General features: G+C 41.1%; 1 non-coding gene across 1 annotated transcript; it reads left to right on the top strand.

The window, feature by feature from the left end:
- Window positions 1-5,746: 5,746 nt before the first annotated feature.
- Window positions 5,747-5,854, top strand: LOC148874550 (small nucleolar RNA R71). The gene has a single exon (XR_016106359.1). It is a non-coding gene; the product is annotated as a small nucleolar RNA R71 (small nucleolar RNA).
- The last annotated feature ends 11,088 nt before the right edge of the window (window positions 5,855-16,942 follow it).

Genomic DNA, 16,942 nt, shown 5'->3' with positions numbered 1-16,942 from the left:
TTAGGAGTTGATCCCTTTAAGTCTATAAAAGGAGGAGGGGGCGGCAGCCTTTAGACATGCAAGACACCAATATTTCTAGTCTTCAGAGCTGAAATCACAGAAGAAAGATTTCTGCAATCCTTGCGAAATTATTTTTGCCGCCACTTTCTTGCAGCCACCTGACATCCAGTTCGATCATCAATTCTGTGGGAGAATGCAAGATTAGATCTTGACATCAGTCCTTTGTGAAAGGGCTGATTAAAAGTTGTGCTCACGTGCCATTTTGCTGATTCTTGCGAAGGATCTGGTTCTTGGAAAGAACACTGCTGACTCTGCTCCATCCTGCACTGCGCCATATTCAGTGGGATCAGTTTTTGGTTCTTTCCTTGGGTATGAACACCTCGATTGAGAGAAGGTATTTCTCTGTATCAGGTATACCTCTCTCCTACTCCTTTTGGTTCAGATCTGGTTTGGTTCTTGGTTCAAGATTGATCATTGAAAAACATGTTTTTCTAAAATAAGGAATTCGATTCCCAGCAAACATGGGAGAAATTTTTTTTGAAATTCGCCTAGTCCATTCCGCAAGACTTGGGCGTCCATATGATTGATATCCCATTCCTTCAGTGGGACCCAAACATTGATCTACACATCAGCCACATAGATTCATCCCAGCCTTTGTTACAAGGCCTAGCCGAATACACTGTTATGGACAGTGCACCCCCAAAAATCCATCACAAGGGCTTTATGAGCCCAACACTTACCCTAATTGGTCCCTAGGCCAAGCCACCTTGTAACACCCAAGGACTGTGGGCAGATGCAAGATTAGCTCATCAGGTATTACCCTCAATGGTCTTACACTTAACCTCTTAGCCCATAAAGATCAAACACTGCCCGACAAGAGAGGACCTCTCCCTCGGCTGCATGGAACAGTGTTGCACTGTCTGCTCATATGGATCCTAGGAATTAAAACCTTTTGCAAACATTTCAAAACCATAACATATATATATATATATATATATATTCTGTATATATTTTGCAAAACAAAAGTTCAACAATTGAAATCAACTGCCGGCAGTTTGGTTTCCATCAAAGAGAGTGCATCCGCAATCATTACCTTTCTCCGACAAAGGGGCTGATCCTGTAACTATGATCACCCATTCAGATGAATTCTCGGACTATCCCAACATACCCAGGTTTTGACCCCCGCTAAGGATCTCACTGATTAGCATATCAAAGATAGCCCAATCCGACACCTAGTGCAGTATCATAATCGAGTCTAGGGGTCAGGTGTAACTTTCCAGTTTTGCCCATCAATCTCCAAGGTCCAGGGCAATACTAGAAATCTGGTCCAGTTCAATGGTTCTATTAATCCTACACTGCATGTGCTTCGGGTCACACCCTGGTGGCTGAGACAGGCCACCCCAATATTTGGCAGCACACTAGTGTCAGCCTTGGCATTAAGTGTTCAGTTTAAGTGTATTACATAGAAACACACCACAGGAACATGAATCAAATATGTACTTTATTCATTTACAATAAATTCATAATGTACATCATTCGGATTGAAGCTAAGGGCATACAACTGTCTAACAGCTCCCACTTGCACTTAAATCCAATCTAGTATAAGTCGGAGTCCCATACTTTCCACGTGTTTCTCAAACACTTTCTGTGTCAGTGGCTTAGTCATCGGGTCTGCTACATTCTCCGCTGATGCTACCTTTTGAATCAGGACGTCCTCTCTACCAACAATCTCCCATAGTACATGGTACTTCCTCTCGATGTGCTTTGACTTCGAGTGGACTCAAGGCTCTTTAGCCTGAGCAATCGCTCCAGTGTTGTCACACAACAACGGGATGGGTGATGTGCTGGACGGAACTACTCCCAATTCGTGAACGAACTTCTTCATCCACACGGCTTCCTAGGCACCTTCACTTGCGGCAATGTATTCAGCTTCGGTTGTGGAGTCTACCATGGACCACTGTTTGCTACTTTTCCAGCAAACAACACACGATAGCACTGGAAATCGGCATTAGTATACCCCCGGTACTTAAGTATATTTTTCACAGCGGTCAAATGCTCCTGCCCTGGGTTGGCCTGAAATCTGCTTACAACACTCACTGCCTAAGCAATGTCAGGACGAGTGCATAGCATGGCATACATGATGCTCCCTGATGTTTGGCTCATTGTGACACTAGCAAGTGCACTAGCCGTTCAAGTAATAAAGTAGTGAGTGAAGTATCGTTCCCACGAGGATTTAGGAAACAATTACCAATACTAAATTGAGCACTTCTTATCTGATCAACAAATAAATCAAAACTCTAATGAAAGCTAAGAAATCCTAAATTAAAATCTATCTAAATCATTGGCCCAATTGCCTTCAATTCAGGTTAGAAGAGTAAGCAGTAAATGTCAATCTCAGAATTCAGCAATCTATCAATTTGGATCATTCGAATGAATCATGATTGAGCCTTGGTTTGGTGAAACCCCAAGGTCATGAACAGCCTCTCTCAAGTGCATGTTCATCATATGCATGAGTGACGGTTCTTCTATCTCTAGCAAGAATCTAATCCCCATGCATGCATTTCTTCAAACACTTCTAAGGCATCAATTCAAATCTGAATTGATCACCAACTGAATTGTGCAAGTTATCTCTAACCTTGCACTCAATTCAGTTCTTGAATAGTAGATCTGAATTCCTAGAGTCTCTCTCAAGCACTCTAGGAATTCCAAGCTGTAGATTAATTCGCCCAATCTGAAAATTGCAGATCTGAATTCTCTTTCAAGCAATTCAGATCTTGCAATCTCAGATCTGAGAATTCAGATCTGAGTTTTGAAGGTTAGTTGGCCGAATTACTCTACAATCACACCCTTATTCAAGAAACTTCAAATACAATGCATGACCATTTGAATGAATCAAAAAGAATTAGATTGCTGAACTGAAATTTTACAAGCTGAAATACATCAAGGAAGAATGGAAACAAGGAGAAAGAAGAAAGAACATATAACGAAGAAACTGAATTCAAATCAAAAGAGAATGAAACTACAAATGATTTATTACAGAAGATCTTTGAATCACAAACTCTCAATTCGAACTCACCTTCTTCTTCTAGCTTGCTTGTCTTGAACTTCCTTCAGCCCTTCTTCTTCTTCTTCCTTGCGCCTAGCCTTCTTCTCTTCTCTTCTCTCAAGGTGGCCGAACCTCTAAGAGTGGGAGAGCCTTCCTCTCAAGCAATTGAACAACTTTCTCCCCTCCTAGAGGCCTCCTTATATAGTTTTTCAAGGGGGCTCTTGCCCCTTCTTGAAGCCTCTAGAATGGGGTGTATTACACCCCTCATGAACCTTCTAGAGTGCTCCCTCCTTCTCTTCAAGAAACTCCTAGAAGTTGCCGCCCCTAGCTCCCTTTGGGCTGCTATTTGGGCTACAACTTAGCTTGCTTTTGAGCTCATGTGGGCTACACTCTAGGCTGTTATTTGGGCTAAAAATGGGCCTTCCTTGCTGGGCCGAATTCTCCTCATAGCTAGGCTTTATTTTCTTGGGTTTTCTCAAGGAATTCACTTGCTCTTTTTGGGCCGAAGTGCTCTCTCTTGCTTCCACGACCGGGCTGGACTGAAATTGGTCTTTTTGAACCTTCTTTTCTTGCCTTTTTCCTTCATTTTCTTGGATTGATTATCCCTGAACTTATTCTTAGCATTAAGCTAAATTAAGGCAAAAATTAATAAAACCGGCATAAAAATCCATGCTAAAGTCCTCAAAAATTATAGATAAATTGTAAGTTCATCAAATACCCCCACACTTAAGCTTTTGCTTGTCCTCAAGCAAAGACATCAGCCATAAACTTAACATTCCCCCCTTCTGTTCTCACCATTTACCTGGTGAACTTTTTAAGATAGAAATGCATTGAGTAGTCGGGGAACTTTTGTAAGTGCTCAACTTTTATTCTTGTAAATTACCATTTAAGATATGTATCAGATCCGAGGAAAGGAGAATATGAATTTCATCATAGTCTAGCCTTCACTCCTAATTCATATATAAATCAGCTCCTTAATTGTCAAGGTTAATAATCAAATTTCACTAAGTTTCACATCTGTAACTAAATCTCAATGAGAGTTCAACTTTAGAGTGCCCCTTTGAACCTCGGTTGTCACCACAATTACTTATTTCTAAGGGTGAGTGCATTTTATGCTCCATCTCACCTTTTTTTTTTTTTTTTTTTTTTTTCGGTGTGAGTGCATTTTATGCTCCATCTCACACTTTCTTTTTTTTTTTTTTTTTTTTTTTTGGTGTGAGTGCATCTTATGCTCCATCTCACACTGGTCACTTGCTTGAGGTAGGTAAATAGGACTCATGTTCTAAGCTGCTAGTTTGACTATTCAGCTCAGAATAGCGGAGTCAATTTGGGCTTTTGTCCTTCTTTTGCAATTATTGAACCTCAAGAATTAGCACTTCAGATGTGCACTAGCCTTCTTGACCATTAACAATGAAATCAAGGGCTTCCATACACATGAAGGAAGTTAGGGCTAGTCATGTTGAAAGGCATATTCAGCTCCCCTTTTCTCATGCATATATCAAATTGGGTCATTCACAAGAATAAAAACTTAACAAGTACATCAGTCTCCCTCAACTCATTGAATTCCTTCTTAAAAAATCATCAAATAAATAGTAATGAACTTGAGGGGTTCAAGTCTTTTTTTTTTTGGTTATGTCATTGCCTGCATATGTGTGTTGGGGTGAATGAGGTGCATGGTTTCAGCCCCCATACCCTAGCCTCGGGCTCACTCCCCCACACTTAAGATGAACATTGTCCTCAATGTTCGTAGTGTTAGGCAGTAACAATAAAACTAGCAAGAGCATCATCAAGTAATAGGAGGTATTTAGAGGACTTCCCTGAAGATCATTCTTAAATTCTGCAATATGTTGTCGGTGGAAAACTTCTTCTGCTAGAAATCACTTGCAAACTAGAAGAGGAGATCAGTATCTTTATTCAATTAAATTCTAAGAAAAACTAACTAAACTTAAATGCTATGAAAAATAAAAACAAAAAGCAAGTAAGACAGTTTATGACTAAGTATCTGAATTGGGAATTCTCCCAACAGCCTCTTGTTCCCTTGGGTTTACCATGGTGTTACTAGGTAAGGTACCTGGAGCCCTTTCTGAAATCATCTGTGCCAGCTGCCCAACCTGAGTTTCCAAGTTCCTTATCGATGTTTCGTTTTTCTGAAATCTATTTTCCGCACTAGCTATGAACTTGGTCATCAGCTCCTCCAAGTTAGATTTTGGTTCCGGCTGATAGAAGTTTTGGTGGAAAGGCTTAGGTGCATGTTGATTCAGGTGGCCTCTCCATCCGGGGTTATGGGCATGATGGTACTGATTTCCTGGCTGTCTTGTAAAGTTGCCAACAAAGTCTACTTGTTCTGTGGACTGAAAAGTCTGACTGCCAACTTGGAATTCAGTGCTATCATGGCCTCCCCCACACTTATCATACTGTACATGCATAGCTGCCATCTGCATCTCATCAAATTTTTTGCTAAGTGCTCCTATTTGTGCAGAGAGAGCTGTGTATGTATCCACATTATGAAGGCCATGCTGCTTTCTAACTGGTGTTCTTTCTGAATGCCATTGGTAGTTATTGGCTGCCATCTCCTCGATGAGTGCATGGGCAACCTCGGGAGTCTTATTGTTTATGGAGCCCCCAGCTGCTGCATCTAAGATGGTCTTGTTTGAATCGGTCAGACCATTATAAAATGTTTGCACCTGCAGCCAAATCGGAAGGCCATGGTGAGGAACCCTCCTTAGTAGCTCCTTGTAACGTTCCCAGGACTCATAGAGAGATTTCCCCCTCTTGCTGGAAAAAAGTAGTGATGTCATTCCTCATTTTAGCAGTTTTAGAAGGGGGAAAATATTTAGAGAGAAAACGACTGGCCATTTCGTCCCATGTGGCTATAGATCCTGCCGGTAATGAGTTCAACCAAGCTTTGGCTTTATCCTTCAAAGAAAATGGGAATAACCTCAGCCGGATGGCATCATCACTTACCCCATTGTGTTTGAAGGTGTCACAGATTTCCAAGAAGTTAGCAATATGGGAATTTGGATCCTCATGGGCCATACCACAAAACTGAACCGTATTTTGTATCATTTGGATTATGGCCGGTTTAATTTCGAAGTTATTGGCAGCAATAGTTGGCCTGATAATGCTGGAGACAGTCCCGGTGAGGGTGGGCTTGGCATAATCCATCATAGTTCTTTGTTCAGCCATTTCTTGTGCTTCTTGTCTGACTTGCTTAGCAGCTCTCAAACGGACACGGAGAGTCCGTTCAATCTCCGGGTCGTAAAGGATCTCTTCCAGTTCAGGTCTGCTTGTCATAAACTGTAAAGGTCAAAGCAATAAAAAGGCCAATATTCACAAAAGAAAATAAATAACTAATCCTATTACAACTGAAAATGTAAAGTGAAGTATTGGAATATACAAACCTACATCCTAAAATAAATAAATGCAGCTAACTAAAAGCATATCAACATTTTATTCAATATACAGAATTCAGTAGCAATTTACAAACAGGTCTGAATTCAGTAATCTCTGAGTAGAACAATAGTTTACAAATTCCTCTTCTTTATATTGCTGAAATCAGGGACAGGATTTAATTACACAGATCTAAACTGCTGAGAGCTGAAATCTCAGTAGCTACTGAGAACAGTAATATACAGTTATGAAATCTTAGCAGCTACTGAGGACAGCCAAGTGCGGATCAGCAGTGATTGTGTTCAGGTCTGAGTTTCATATTAAAAGGCTCTTCTGTGCTACTGAAGGTCAATACACTAAACTGAAGTCAATGTACAAAGGATTGATAGCAATTCAGACATCAGTTCTACACAAAATTGAGATCAGCTCTGAAATCTCAGAAGCCACTGAGAACAACAATAAATATAATAGCAGCTGCTGATAACAGTACAGTTGTGCTCAGGTCTGATTTCCATATTGGAAGGCTACTAAATTTCAGATCTGAGCCCACTGTTTTGATGAGCTATGCATCACCAAACACCAGATGGAGTAGCCATACTAAAACTGAGCAATTCAGCAGGATAACCTACTGATATTAGCAATGAAACATGCTGTATACAGATCTGCACAAAACCGAAATCAATCAGTAGTAAAAAGATCTGAAATCAGACCTGTATTCACCATGGTGTGGCTGCTGGGATCTTATTTTCTTTTTCTTTTCTTTTTCTATTTTTCCTTTCTTTTCTTTTTTTTTTTTTAAAGGAAGAAAACTAAAACAAAATACAGCAATGCAACCAAAATCTTTTTGGATGAGTGCAGGTCTGATTGATGAATGCAATTCAGATCTGAACTCATTTTGAGATTTATTTATTTATTTATTTATATATATATATATTTTTTTTAGAACCAAAAGAAGAAGAGAAATTTGATTTGCATAAGCTACATTAAAACTGAAACTAAGGATGGAACAATCAAGTATCAAGAGAAGAAACATGGCTCCATCAATGTAGCCCTTGATGGAATATACACTTATTGGAATGTAGTACACACGGCTGCACACACCCATTCAGATCTGCTAGACTTTCTATTCATGCACAGCTGAAATCAGAGCTATCTATCTTGAAAAAAAATTTCAAAGATCAGCCCAGGACAATTCACAATGCCAATTTAGTAATGTTAATTGTAATACAAACCTGTTCAAAACCTGCCCTGGTTCAGTCTTGCTGTAGCAGGTCTGCTATAGTAGCCCTGCTATAGGTCTGAACTCTAATAGAAAAATGGTGTGGAAGTGCCACTTTTCATGAAATCTCTTGAGGCATAAAAAAAATTCTCAGATTAAATATACTTTTCTTCAACCAAATCAGCTCAGATAGATCGGAGTACAAGTTATTTAATACAGCAAAGTATGCCCTGTATCCTGCTCTGTTCACAATCCCAATTCAGATCTAGGTGATTGCAGATTCGAATTTTTTTAACCATGACTATCCAATTGTTTTTGGGAGATAGCAGATTTTTTTGTAGGGTGTATTGGGGTGAAGATAACCCCCAATTACCCTTTGAATTTACATCAGTTCAGGTCTGAGTTCAAGAGAACTCAGATCTGAACTGTTGCAGATCTGCTACAGCAGAACTCAGATCTGAACTCAGATCTGAACTCAGATCTGAGTTCTGATCCGAATCCTTGGTTTCCATGGTTCTTTCTCTCTCTCTCTTTTTTTTTTTTTCACTATCTAAATATATATATTTTTTCTTTTTGCAATGAAAGAAAAGAATAATAAAGGGCTGAGAACAGATTTTTCTTTTTTCTGAGTATTGCAGTTCTGCTATAGCAGAGTTCAGGTCTGAACTCAAGTCTGAGTTCGGATCTGAAATCTCAATTGCCTTACCTTCAGTTATTGCTACCAAATTGTTTTTGGGGAATAGCAGAAGTGCCCTAGGGTGAATTGGGGTGGTGATGACACCCAATTCCCCTCAAAATTTCATCAGTTCAGGTCTGAGTTCAGAGGAACTCAGATCTGAACTGTTGCAGATCTGCAATAGCAGAATTTAGATCTGAACTCAAATCTGAGTTCTGATCCGAATTCTCAATTGCTCCTCTGGTTGTTCAAAAGATCTCCCTTTTTTTTTTCATTTGTTTTTTTTTTATTTTTGTAATGAAAGAAAAGAATAATAAAATCTGAAACACAAGCAATTCTTTTCGGCTGAGTGCTGCAGATCTGAAATCTACTGATCTGAGTGCCGAATGCAACTCAGATCTGCAACACTCATTTTTTTTTTGTGAAATTTTTTTTTCTTTTTTTTTTTTCTTTTTGAAGGGAACAACATCAAGATTGAATAGAAATCAAATATGCCTTTATTAAAATGAAACTGAAACCAGAAAAAGAGAGTAATCTACTTAAGAAAGAAGAAACATAACTACATGAGTACAGCAGTTGCAGTCCAAGCTGAAATGAAAAAGTTAGCAAATTAACCCAACTATGAATGCAATGCTGAATGAGATCAGATTAAGAATGCTCAATGTTTCCTAATATTGCTTCTCTAAATCCCCGGAAACGGCGCCAAAAACTTGATGTGTGGCTCATTGTGACACTAGCAAGTGCACTAGCCGTTCAAGTAATAAAGTAGTGAGTGAAGTATCGTTCCCACGAGGATTTAGGAAACAATTACCAATACTAAATTGAGCACTTCTTATCTGATCAACAAATAAATCAAAACTCTAATGAAAGCTAAGAAATCCTAAATTAAAATCTATCTAAATCATTGGCCCAATTGCCTTCAATTCAGGTTAGAAGAGTAAGCAGTAAATGTCAATCTCAGAATTCAGCAATCTATCAATTTGGATCATTCGAATGAATCATGATTGAGCCTTGGTTTGGTGAAACCCCAAGGTCATGAACAGCCTCTCTCAAGTGCATGTTCATCATATGCATGAGTGACGGTTCTTCTATCTCTAGCAAGAATCTAATCCCCATGCATGCATTTCTTCAAACACTTCTAAGGCATCAATTCAAATCTGAATTGATCACCAACTGAATTGTGCAAGTTATCTCTAACCTTGCACTCAATTCAGTTCTTGAATAGTAGATCTGAATTCCTAGAGTCTCTCTCAAGCACTCTAGGAATTCCAAGCTGTAGATTAATTCGCCCAATCTGAAAATTGCAGATCTGAATTCTCTTTCAAGCAATTCAGATCTTGCAATCTCAGATCTGAGAATTCAGATCTGAGTTTTGAAGGTTAGTTGGCCGAATTACTCTACAATCACACCCTTATTCAAGAAACTTCAAATACAATGCATGACCATTTGAATGAATCAAAAAGAATTAGATTGCTGAACTGAAATTTTACAAGCTGAAATACATCAAGGAAGAATGGAAACAAGGAGAAAGAAGAAAGAAAATGTAACTAAGAAACTGAATTCAAATAAAAAGAGAATGAAACTACAAATGATTTATTACAAAAGATCTTTGAATCACAAACCCTCAATTCGAACTCACCTTCTTCTTCTAGCTTGCTTGTCTTGAACTTCCTTCAGCCCTTCTTCTTCTTCTTCCTTGCGCCTAGCCTTCTTCTCTTCTCTTCTCTCAAGGTGGCCGAACCTCTAAGACTGGGAGAGCCTTCCTCTCAAGCAATTGAACACTTTCTCCCCTCCTAGAGGCCTCTTTATATAGTTTTTCAAGGGGGCTCTTGCCCCTTCTTGAAGCCTCTAGAATGGGGTGTATTACACCCCTCATGAACCTTCTAGAGTGCTCCCTCCTTCTCTTCAAGAAACTCCTAGAAGTTGCCGCCCCTAGCTCCCTTTGGGCTGCTATTTGGGCTACAACTTAGCTTGCTTTTGAGCTCATGTGGGCTACACTCTAGGCTGTTATTTGGGCTAAAAATGGGCCTTCCTTGCTGGGCCAAATTCTCCTCATAGCTAGGCTTTATTTTCTTGGGTTTTCTCAAGGAATTCACTTGCTCTTTTTGGGCCGAAGTGCTCTCTCTTGCTTCCACGACCGGGCTGGACTGAAATTGGTCTTTTTGAACCTTCTTTTCTTGCCTTTTTCCTTCATTTTCTTGGATTGATTATCCCTGAACTTATTCTTAGCATTAAGCTAAATTAAGGTAAAAATTAATAAAACCGGCATAAAAATCCATGCTAAAGTCCTCAAAAATTATAGATAAATTGTAAGTTCATCACTCCCTATGGCAGAGGCATAGGGAACATCCTTCATGTCCTCAATCTCCTCAGAGGCATAGGGAGCATCCTTCATGCTCCCTATTATTCGCTTTGATCTATCTATATAGAGTCGAAGAACCAATATATAGGAGGCCTCTCCAAGACCTTTCATGGAGAATTGTTGTGAAAGCCGTACTTTTACTTTAGTCAACATTCCTACATCATTCCCAATGAGTAGAATGTCGTCTACATACAGAACCAGGAATGTAACCTTATCCCCACTAGACTTCTTGTAAACACAGGGCTCATCCAGATTCTGCTCAAAGTCAAACTTTTTGACAGTAGAGTCAAACCGGATGTTCCAACTCCTAGAAACTTGCTTAAGTCCATATATGGACCTATTCAACTTACATACCATGTGTTCCTGACCCGCAGCCATAAAACCTTGCGGTTGCTGCATATAGATATCTTCAATAAGATCACCATTCAGGAATGCAGTTTTGACATCCATCTGCCAAATCTCGTAGTCATGGTATGCTGTTACAACTAGCAGGATCCTAATGGATTTAAGCATGGCCACAGGCAAAAAGGTTTCCTCATAATCGATGCCCTCTTTCTGAGTATACCCTTTCGCCACCAGACGAGCTTTGTAGGTCTCAACCCTACCATCGGGGCCCTTCTTCCTCTTATAGATCCATTCGCAACCAATTGCTTTGACCTCGGGGGGCAGATCTACTAGAGTCCAGACTCTATTGGCCTTCATTTAGTCCATCTCAGCTCTCATGGCATCTACCCACTTAAGGGAGTCTATGTCCAACATAGCTTCCGCATAAGTCACGGGATCCTCCTCACTAGTCAAGGCTTCCACTAGGTAACTTAGGGTAGATCCTCTAAGTTGGTCACTACCTGGAACATGTAGGACACCTCCCACTACATCTAAGCTCTCCTCATCAAGAACAATTTCCTGACGATGATCGTTCAAGATGTAATCGTTTTCCAAAACTGTGTGCATTTCGACTACAGAACACTTTCTGCTCGCTTGGGTCATAGAATAGGTAACCCATAGAGCCTTTTGGGTATCCTACGAATAAGCATCGGCTGGTCTTGGATTCCAATTTGTCCGGATTCGTTCTTTTAACCTGAGCCAGACAACCCCAAATCTTCAAGTGTTGTACACTTGGTTTCTTTCCGGTCCAAAGCTCATAGGGAGTCTTCGGAACTGATTTGGTTGGAACCCTGTTTAGTACGTATATTGCAGTCTCCAAATGGATGAGAAGAGACCGGACCATATCCAATAAGGTCCTATTCCTCCTCTCTGAAACACCGTTAAGTTGTGGTATAGAAGGAGGAGCTAATGGTGATACTATCCCATTGACCTTAAAGTAGTCCCTGATTTCGTCAGAGAGATACTCGCCACCTCTATCCGATCGAAGGGTCTTAATTTCTCTCCCTAACTGTTTCTCGATCTCTTGTCTGAACTCCTTGAACTTTTCAAAGGATTCGGACTTATGTCTCATTAGGTACACGTAACCATACCGAGAATAGTCATCGGTGAATGTATTGAAGTACATGTGCTATTTACGGGTCCTAACACTCAGGGGACCACAAACATCAGAATTTATAAGGTCAAGCGTGCTTGTACATCTTTCAGGCTTACCATTAAATGGCCTCTTTTTCATCTTACCCTGAAGGCAAGGCTCACAAGTGGGAAGATCTTCTATAGTTAGAAAATCCAAAGGACCATCCATTACCAGTCTTGTGATTCGGTCAATACCGATATGGCCAAGTCGGTAATGCCACAGGCACGTGGGATTAACTGAAAGAATGGTAGGATCCATCTAATGGACGCCATAAAGGTTGCGGAATGGGTGGGCGAATTTCAAAAATTTCCTACCTTCTCTCAACTGGGAATCATATTCCCTAAATTTAGAATACAATATTCAAGGATCCTTCTTGAACCATAATCAAACCAGATCTGTACCAAAAGATAAATGGGAGGAATATACCTGATCTGGAGAAGCAGTATCTCCCAAAGTTGGTGTTCATGCCCAAAGAATACTCCAAGATCTGTTCCTGCTGAAGATGACACAACTGTGAATGGAACAGAACCAGCAGGGTGCGTCCTACACACTGGATCCTTCACAAGAATCCTCTGGAAGTACTAAACACTGAATCTTTTTCAGTCTTTCTTGCAAGACTGATGTCAAGAACAGATTTCTTGACTTTCTTTTCTGCAAAGATCTAATCTTGCAATGGTAGATGGCGGCGGCAGGAGGAGATCTCCAAAACGAAGAAGGCTAAACTGCTTTTTCTGTTTTTCTGGAGAATATGAATCAAATCTGATCTGAATTCGTAGGAGATATCCTATACCTCTTCAAGGTGGTTCGAAATCCCCTCCTTTCTTCTTGATTAAGAAACCTCATTTTTAGGAGTTATCCCAATCCAAATCAGTATTTGGATAGGGGATAATCTTAATCCTTTCTGCAGATAGAGTTAGCTTACTCCTGATCTTATCAGGAGGTTACCAGATTCAAATCTAATTTGAATTTGGTCTCTTAGAGTGGATAAGGCTAAAGGCCCAATCCTTTTACTAACTTTAATCTCAAATTCGCCCCATAGATGGGTGATCATATCAGCCCACCTCGAAATGGGCTTTTGGCCCATTAAGTGTTCAGTGTCTAATTACTTTCCAATCTGCTGCCCAGTTGAGCTTCTTTGTATGGCGTGGGACCCAAGCATTGATCTACACACCAGCCACATGGGTTCGGCCCAGCCTCTAAAACAAGGCCCAGCAAAATTCACTGAAAAACTCAATGAACCCCTTGAGTCCATCATATGGACCCTATGGGCCCAACACTTACATTAATTGGTCCCTGGGCCAAGCCATCTTATAAAAACCCAGGGACTGTGGGCAGGTGCAAGATTAGCCCATCAGGTATTATCCTCAATGGTCTTACACTTAACCTCTCAGCCCTTAATGATCAAGCACTGCCCGACAAGAGAGGACCTCTCCCTCGGCTGCAAGGAACAGTGCCGCACTCTTCTCTTTTCATGGATCCCGGGAATTAAAACCATTTGCAAACAATTCGAAACCGTACATATATAAATATATTAATTAAACCAAACAACATGAATCAAACATGCACTTTATTTATTTCCACTAAATAACAAAAGTACATCAAATCAGATTGAAGCTAAGGGCATACAAAACTGTCTAACAGCTCCCACTTGCACTTAGGTCCAATCTGGTACAAGCCGTAGTCCCATACCTTCCACGTGTTTCTCAAACACCTTCTGTGTCAGTGGCTTAGTCAATGGGTTTGCCACATTATCCGCTGATGCTACCTTCTGAATCAGGACGTCCCCTCTACCAACGATCTCCCGCAGTACATGGTACTTTCTCTCGATGTGCTTCGACTTCGAGTGAGCCCGAGGGTCTTTAGCCTGGGCGATCCCTCCATTGTTGTCACACAACAACGGGATGGGAGATGTGCTGGATGGAATCGCTCCCAATTCGTGTATGAACTTCTTCATCCACACGGCTTCCTTGGCAGCTTCACTTGCGGCAATGTACTCGGCCTCGGTTGTGGAGTCTACAGTGGACCCCTATTTGCTGCTTTTCCAACAAACAGCACACGATCCTATCGTGAAAACATACCCAGATGTAGACTTTCTATCATCTGGATCCGACTGGAAATCGGCATCGGTATACCCTAGAACTTGCAGTGAACTACCATCAAATACCAGACAAAACTCTTTTGTCCTTCGAAGGTATTTGAGTATGTTCTTCACAGCAGTCTAATGCTCCTGCCCTGGGTTTGCCTGGAATCTGCTTACCACACTCACCGCCTGAGCAATGTTAGGGCGAGTGCACAGCAAGGCATACATGATGCTCCCTACGGCTGAGGCATAGGGAACGTCTCTCATACTCTCAATCTCCTTAGAAGTCTTGGGAGACATCTTCTTGGAGAGAGTGACTCCGTGCCTGAAAGGAACGTTTCCTTTCTTGGAGTTCTCCATGCTGTACCTCTTGACAATTTTGTCAATATAAGCAGCCTGGGATAATCCAATTATACGCTTCGATCTATCTCTATAGAGTCGAAGACCCAGTATGTATGAAGCTTCTCCAAGATCTTTCATGGAGAACTGCTATGATAGCCATACCTTGACCGAAGTCAACATTCCTACATCATTCCCAATGAGTAGGATATCATCCACGTACAACACCAAAAAGGTGATCTTATCCCCACTGGACTTCCTGTAAACACAGGGCTCATCCGGATTCTGCTCAAAGTCAAACGTTTCGACTGCAGAATCAAAACGGATGTTCCAACTCCTAGAAGCCTGCTTAAGTCCATATATGGATCTATTAAGTTTACATACCATGTGTTCCTAACCAGCAGCAATGAAGCCTTGCGGCTGTTGCATGTAGATATCTTCACTAAGATCTCCATTCAGGAACGCGGTTTTGACATCCATTTGCCAAATCTCATAGTCATGGTACGCTGCTACAGCTAGCAGGATCCTAATGGATTTAAGCATGGCCACGGGCGAAAAGGTTTCCTCACAGCCGATGCCTTCTTTCTGAGTATACCCTTTCGCCACCAAGCGAGCTTTAAAGGTCTCAATCCTACCATCGGGGCCCTTCTTCCTCTTGTAGATCCATTTGCAACCAATTGCTTTTACCCCGGGGGGCGGATCCACTAGAGTCTAGACTCCATTGGTCTCCATTGAGTCCATTTCAGCTCTCATGGCCTCCACCCACTTCTGGGAGTCTATGTCTAACATAGCTTCCGTATATGTTACGGGATCCTCTTCACTAGTCAAGGTTTCCACCAGGTAACTATCCTGGTCATAACCATATCGGACTGGTGGTCTGGATACCCGGGTGGTTCTTCTAGGTTGGTCATTACCTGGAATTTGTGGGACATCTCCCACTGCTCCTGAGCTTTCCTCATCAAGAATTATTTCCTGACGATGGGTGTCCAGGATGTAATCAGATTCTAAGAACTGGGCGTTTCGACTGCAGAACACTTTCTGCTCACTCGGGTCATAGAATAGATAACCCACCAAATCCTTTGGGTAGCCTATAAACAGGCAACGACTGGTTTTAGATTCCAACTTGTCCGCACTTGTTCTTTTAACGTGTGCAGGACAACCCCAAATCTTCAAGTGTCTTACACTTGGCTTCCTTCCGGTCCAAAGTTCATATGGAGTTTTCGGAACTGATTTGGTTGGAACCCGATTCAGTACGTAGATAGCAGTCTCTAATGCGAATCCCCAAAAGGATGTGGGTAATTGTGAGCGTACGAGAAGTGACTGGACCATGTCTAACAAGGTCCTATTCCTCCTCTCTGAGACACCGTTGAGTTGAGGTGTAGTAGGAGGAGCTAATTGTGACACTATCCCATTGGCCTTTAAGTAGTCCCTGAATTCGTCAGAGAGATACTCGCCACCTCGATCTGATCGAAGGGCCTTAATTTCTCTCCCTAACTGTTTCTCGACTTCCTGTCTGAACTCTTTGAACTTTTCAAATGATTCAGACTTATGTCTCATTAGGTACACGTAACCATATCGTGAAAAATCATCTGTAAAGGTGATGAAGTACACGTGTTGATTTCGTGTCCTAACACTCAAGGGACCACATACATCAGCATGTATTAGGTCAAGTGTGCCTTTAGATCTTTCAGGCTTACCGTCAAATGGCCGTTTAGACATCTTACCTTGAAGGCAAGGCTCACAAGTGGGAAGATCTTCTATAGTTAGAAAATCCAAAGGACCATCCATTACCAGTCTTGTGATTCGGTCAATACCGATATGGCCAAGTCGGTAATGCCAGAGGCACGTGGGACTTACTGTATCACGATTCCTTTTCTTGGGATTTTCGACTGACGTAGTTTCGGTTAAGTTAGTTTCCAGAGAAGGATGTAGAACATAGAGACCGTTCTCTTGTTCCCCGCATGCGATGAATTTATTATTCCGTTTAACAGTAATCACATTACTAAAATAAACAGTATATCCATCAGCACACAGTTTTGAAACAGAAATTAAATTTCTTCTCAAGTTCTGTACATAAAGACAATCTTTAAGTACAAGTATTCCTTCTTTAAAAACTAATTCTACGGTTCCTATTGCCACTGCTGCAACACTTGCAGTTGTTCCCAAGAATAATGTCACTTCACCTTCACTCAACCTTCTGCTAACTTTGAACCCCTGCAGTGAGTTACACGCATGAGTTGAAGCCCCGGAGTCAACACACCAGGACATAGAAGTAACTAACATGTTAGTTTCTATGACACAAGTTTCGATG

This window comes from Nelumbo lutea, chromosome 1 (genome assembly GCF_056320005.1).
Source record: "Nelumbo lutea isolate HS-2025 chromosome 1, American lotus-T2T, whole genome shotgun sequence".
Classification (NCBI taxonomy): Eukaryota; Viridiplantae; Streptophyta; class Magnoliopsida; order Proteales; family Nelumbonaceae; genus Nelumbo; species Nelumbo lutea.
Note: the sequence above shows the minus strand (reverse complement) of the source record. Positions and strands in the feature narration are given on the sequence as shown.